Raw genomic sequence first — 6,000 nt, forward strand, 5'->3', positions numbered from 1 at the left:
TTGCCATGAATTTTACCAATATTCCAAATCTGTAGAAGTGAGATAATATTAAATTGCTCTGGCGGTTGCATATTACCGAAGTGTAAACTCCCTAGCCGAAAGGGGCTGCTCGGCCAATCACGGCCTGGAAAAACAGTGGCATAGAATTACGTCATCTTCCTTTCTGCCAATTGGAAAAATATAAATAGAATAAAATAATAATAGAAGATAAATTAATAGCCATAAGGCCTAGTAGATTGCTGAAGCAATTTTCATTTGGAGGTATAACATTAGGTCTGTACTTAAAAATAGTACATTTCAATTTATGGAAGTCATGTACAGGACGTTCTTCAGTTTTTGAGGGAAAATTAGCCCCATATTCAGATAATTTCCCATTGGCTCTTGACAAAATAATAAGGTTAGTTGAATTATGTGTATAATAACGTATTTTCATTCGGGGAGTCATTCTATTAGCAAAAATTCGGATGTAGCATGGATAGCCCTCTAAGTCCATAAGTCCTGTTTTAGCCAATCTATTCATGGAATACTTGGAAACTGTAGTAATAAATGCAATAAAACCCAAAACCATGCTGTGGATGAGATATGTAGATGATATTCTAACATTCTGGGATAATAGGTGGGGCAATTTCAATGAATTCCTTTCAAAATTGAATGCATTAGTGTCCAGCATCAAACTAAAAGTAGTATGGGAAACAAACAACAAAATTCCTTTCCTTGATGTTTTAATAATTAGAGACACGACAAAATACAAATTTATCATATACAGAAAACCAACATTCTCACTTTCATACATTCACTACTTTAGTTATCATGACATTTCTATCAAGATAGGTGTAGCTGGCAACCTATTCTTAAGAGCCTTACGAATTTGTTCCCCAGATTTCCTGGAAAAAGAATTTGAACTAATTCCTAAGCAGCTTTCGTCTTTAAGGTATCCTGACCATATAATTGAGAAAGCAATTCACAAAGCAAACATAATTTTCTACCGACCCCCTCAAGACAAGATCAGAGAGACACCCAACAATAAAATAAAAATCCCTCACCTGGACAAGAGTAAGATGGCGACCCAGACCAATGGAAAATTTAACCCTTTTGCTTTTACCTACCCAAATACCTTAGCCAAATCCCTGATTGACGTCCAACAAAAGACATCCCCTGAGGACACAGGATTTTACGAAATCCCATACCTTGACTGTGACCAACCTTACATCAGTTTTACAGGAAAATCACTTCCCCAGAGATTAATACAACATAAATGGTAAGTTAGGTATGGAAAACAAAGCTCAGCTATTTTTAACCATATCAATAACCATAACCACGGAATAAACTGGAATTTGTCATGTACAATTTATAACAGCAGATGTTGGTACAAAAGCCAGATGCTTGAGGCAGACTTGATTAAACAAAGACAGGTAATGAACATCTCAAAGGGCGCCTGGGATTCAGATATCATTGATAGAATCTTCCTTCAACCAATGTTTAAGAAGATTAAAGAAAAATTATCAGTGGGGGTGACTTAGAAAAATGTGCTACCTGTGGATGGATCTCTTAGTATAAATACCACCTTTCTTGTAACGTTCCTCATTCATTTCCTATCTGAAGAGAGGGACAGCAGTCTCTGAAATATAGTACTTACTTTCTATATTTTGTAGTTTTTATGGGCTCCTTTTATTTTATATATATATATATATATATATATATATATATATATATATATATATATATATTATCACGAGTATCCACTCTAGAATATCTCTCGATTATCTTTTCCAAGTCTGAACGTAAATTTTTGCAAGAAACAGATTTTGGAAAACAGTCAAGTACAATTTAATCCCATGGGACATTAATGAGTACCCCTACTTGTGAAATACTAAAGAGATCCCTTTTGCACACCTTTTTGTGATATACATTCAGATACACTACTAATGCTGTAAGCAGCCCCCTGGAACCCCCACCAAAAGTTACATACATATACCATAATTTCTATGTAAATAGTCCACAATTACTTATCTGAACAGTTTTCCATACCAAGGCTCCTGATAGAACATTAGTGTAGTCCCAGGGCAGCTGCCCGTTCTCATATAGAGAAGTTACCCTCTTTTTTGGATGGACAGTCATTATATAATCCTAGGCTGGTTTATTGGACTATAATACAAGTTCTGATATACACACAAATGTCATTCAAGTATGGCCCCAAATAACAAAGAAAAGCAAGAGATTCCTCTAGAAGTAAGGACTGTGTAAAGATCTGGCTGGTTGCCTGGGGAACCTATTGTCTGTGCTCATCCCCACTTAATATTCTTAAATTTTTGCTTGTTATTTTTACATTGACAGCCATATCTAAAATTATTTGGTAGCACTATCATCCATGACATTTCAGGTATGATATTGTATGAAATACAAGACCGTAGATGATGAATGCACTGCAATGTCATGTAAAGAATGAATGAATATATTTTATTAGAAAACTTTCATATTCATTTCATAATACATATTTTAACATTAAGTTTACTGAAGTACATAACTCATATATCATTTATTAGCTTGATGACGTGTTTTCTTCCCTTATTCCCATTCCTAGATTACCATTCCTACATGCCCTATAAGACTAGTGTTAGTGATATCATTAAAGCATGTGATATATTTTGCTACTCAGACTTGAGAATCAGTGTTAAAAGTAACTTTTGTCTTTTAAACATTGCATTTTGCTTTTGAAAATCTTACGCGTTACCAAACTGCATTACCATACCGGTACTAGTGTTTCAACAGTGCCAGTCACTCAACTTACGCCAGTGTCATATTTGGGAAAGTCTTCCTTAATACCAGTGATGCATAGCTCGCTTACAGTACTTCACTACTTTGTGTTTCACTCCTAGAAAATGTAGTTAACACTGAAAAATTTGGCCTTGAATGGAGGACAAGAGATCAGAACAAAAAGAAAAAAAACTACTAGGGCAGAAAGCCAATATTACTGAGGAAGGAGGAATTTATATAAAAGATGGACTTTAGTTTTAAATGCACTGTATTTATATTAATTTACAGAGATCCAGGAGACTAATAAAGGGGTCGACTGGTCGATCCAGAGGAAACACGTGGCTGGGGCAACCAGACACGGAGTTCAGAAATTTGCGCAAACAGATTGAAAATGCAAGGCTTGATCTAAAGGTTTCCAATTTCTACCACAATCAGGCACAGTGTTTGTCTACAAAGAGATAGGACACTGGCATAAGACGGGGGGGCACATGAGGGCGAACGTTACACATGACTTTCTTTGAATCAAAAGTTTACAAGCCACTCAGCGGGGGATGAAATGACTGGGAATTTACACAAACAGATCTATTTCATTACTTGAATTTACTAGGGGATGTTTACTAGTATCAAGGTGAATAACCACAGAAATGAACCCAGATGGGGGGAATGACAAACTAAACAAAGGAGGGGGGCAGTCACCTTGGAAAAATGGAAATGAAATACAGACAAAGGTAAAACAATTCCCTGGCTGAACTGGAATTTACTCTCACAGTGTGGTCTGCAGGGTGCGGTAAGGAGCTCTGAGCGCTCCCAGCTCCACAGTAGTTCTGAGCCCCAGCCTCTGGCTTCTGACCCCTTTTAAAATTTCCTTCTGGTACGAACCGGCCTCATCCCTGAGGGGGTTAATTCCGACAGCCAATGGGAGAAGAGATAGCTTTTCTATAGAATGGATGCTTACACTTCAAAGGGGCAACTTGCATATAGACAAGGGTGACTTGGGCATAGTCCTCCATTTCTGCCTCCACCGGTCTGGGGTCAATTCGTAAGCCCCAGGGATTGGCTCTCAGATGAGGGCGAGGTCTTATCGCATCATTCAGGGGAAGGGCCTCGAATGCAGTCCGCCCTTTGCCAGCAAGGTGCTTGCCAAGGAAGAGGACCACTTCCTGAGGGGTTGGATTGAAGTTCTCGAACACCTGCTCAACATGATCGAGCCAGGTGTCAGGTTTGTTATCGTCCCAAGTCCTAATGAGGGCGCCAATGCTGGTGTTACGGGGATTGGAAATATTAAAACCCACGCTGATGATATGGGGAATAACTGCGGTGATGCTATGCGAGATAACGGAGTCCACGGGGGTAACAATTTTAGTGAATGTGACAAGGCCATTATGGGTGCTGGTACTGATACTAATATTGATATTATTGCTGATACTAATAATGGGGCAGATTAATGAGAGCCAAGGGTGGTGATGTTTATGGGATTGTGGAACGGGGAGGTACTAACCACAAATATAAAGGTGTTTTATCAGAGGATGTTGTGTTAATGTCAGGTTCAAAGACTATGGTAAAAGTCAAGTTGAGGGAAGTGAGAAAACCCGCGGATGTGTGTGTTATTGAGGGTAGCGAGAAGCTAGGAGGGATTATTAGCACGGCATCAGTGAACAGTGTATCAAACACTGGTGCTACATGGTTGGAATTATTGAACTGTAATGATACAGTTAAGAAATACCAAAGGAATACATATGTATTAGGTCTCCAAGATTAGAGTAGTGACAGTTGTTCAGTGGCCATCGTAGAGGGGAAATCTGAGTTTTCAGAGGCAGAAATGCAATCAAGGAAGCGAATATTTAGAGAACATTTAGCTAATGCAGATCATAGTGAGCATGTTGAAGCGGTAAGCGAGCTCTTGGCAGAATTTGGGGATACAGTAGACTTACAAAGTGATAAATTGGGATTGACTGATGGCCTGGAACATAAGGTCAACTTAGAGAATGGCACAAAACCTATTTATATTCCTGCATACCGCATACCTTTCAAAATCAGAGAACAGGTAGAGAAAGAGGTCAATAAATGGGAAGAAGTAATCATTAGGCCTAGAGTGTCTCCATATAACTTTCCTCTGTTAGCAGTGCCTAAGAAGGACAGTTCTGTCCGCGTATGCGTCGATTTTAGACATTTAAATGAAAAGACAATCCCTGTTCATTATCCAGTCGCATGCATACCAGATCTTTTTGTAATAATCAGGGGACATAATATTTATAGCTCAATTGATTTAGCGCAGGGTTTTCTGCAATTCCCTCCTAGTGTGAGTAGTAAGGAATATATGGCTTTTTCAGTGCCCAAGGGACACTATGAATTTACATGAATGCTTTTTGTTTTATCGGACAGTCTGCTGACTTTTACCAGGTTGGTAAACACAGTTTTGCACGGGTTATTGGGTAAAAATGTTTTTGTATATATGGATGATATTTTAGTCGCAACAGACACGATTGTGCAACACTTGGAAGTGCTTACAGAAGTACTCAGGAAAATTAAGCTAGCTAAGTGTTCATTCTTGAAAAAGCAAATCACATATCTAGGGCATGTCATATCTAAGGAAGCGGTTAGAGTAAATGACGATAAAGTCAAGGCAATAGCGAATTTCCCCACCCCGAGATCAAAGAAAGAAATTAAGTCATTCTTAGGTATCGCCAGTTTTTTCTGGAGGTTTGTAAAAGGATTTTCTAATATAGCAGCTCCCCTAACAGATATATTGCGGGAAGATGTTCAATTTCAATGGGGGAACCCCAGTCTGAGAGGTTTCAAAACTTAAGGACGTGTTAATGAATCCCCCCATTCTGAAGTTTCTAGATTTCAGCAAATCATTCACATTAGTGACTGATGCCAGTCAGGAGGGTATAGGGGCTTGCCTTATGCAAAAGTTTGATGGGAAATTCAATCCCATAGCTTTTTATAGCAGGAAGTTCAAGACAAAGGGCAGCAATGAGAGATCAATGGCTACCATAGATAAAAGAAACCTTTGCAATAGTATCCAGTTTAGTTCATTTTAAAATGCTACTGATGGGAAATAAAGTAGAAGTCCTTACAGACCACAAGCCATTATTAGATCTTTTAATAAGCCCGATTTGTCGCCTAAAAGAGCTTGATGATTTCTAACTATCAGAGATTTCAATGCAAAGCTCAAATATATAGAAGGCAAATTAAATGTAGTAGTGGACACCCTTAGTAGAAGTTTTTATGACACGGAAGGAT

The 6,000-nt window shown here is 38.4% G+C and overlaps 1 protein-coding gene across 1 annotated transcript in view; it reads right to left on the reverse strand.

Moving 5' to 3' along the window:
- The window catches only part of LOC135224791 (uncharacterized), a 91,825-nt gene that overhangs the window by 72,991 nt on the left and 12,834 nt on the right, over positions 1-6,000 (reverse strand). The window lies entirely within an intron of this gene.

This window comes from Macrobrachium nipponense, chromosome 12 (genome assembly GCF_015104395.2).
Source record: "Macrobrachium nipponense isolate FS-2020 chromosome 12, ASM1510439v2, whole genome shotgun sequence".
Taxonomy (NCBI): domain Eukaryota; kingdom Metazoa; phylum Arthropoda; class Malacostraca; order Decapoda; family Palaemonidae; genus Macrobrachium; species Macrobrachium nipponense.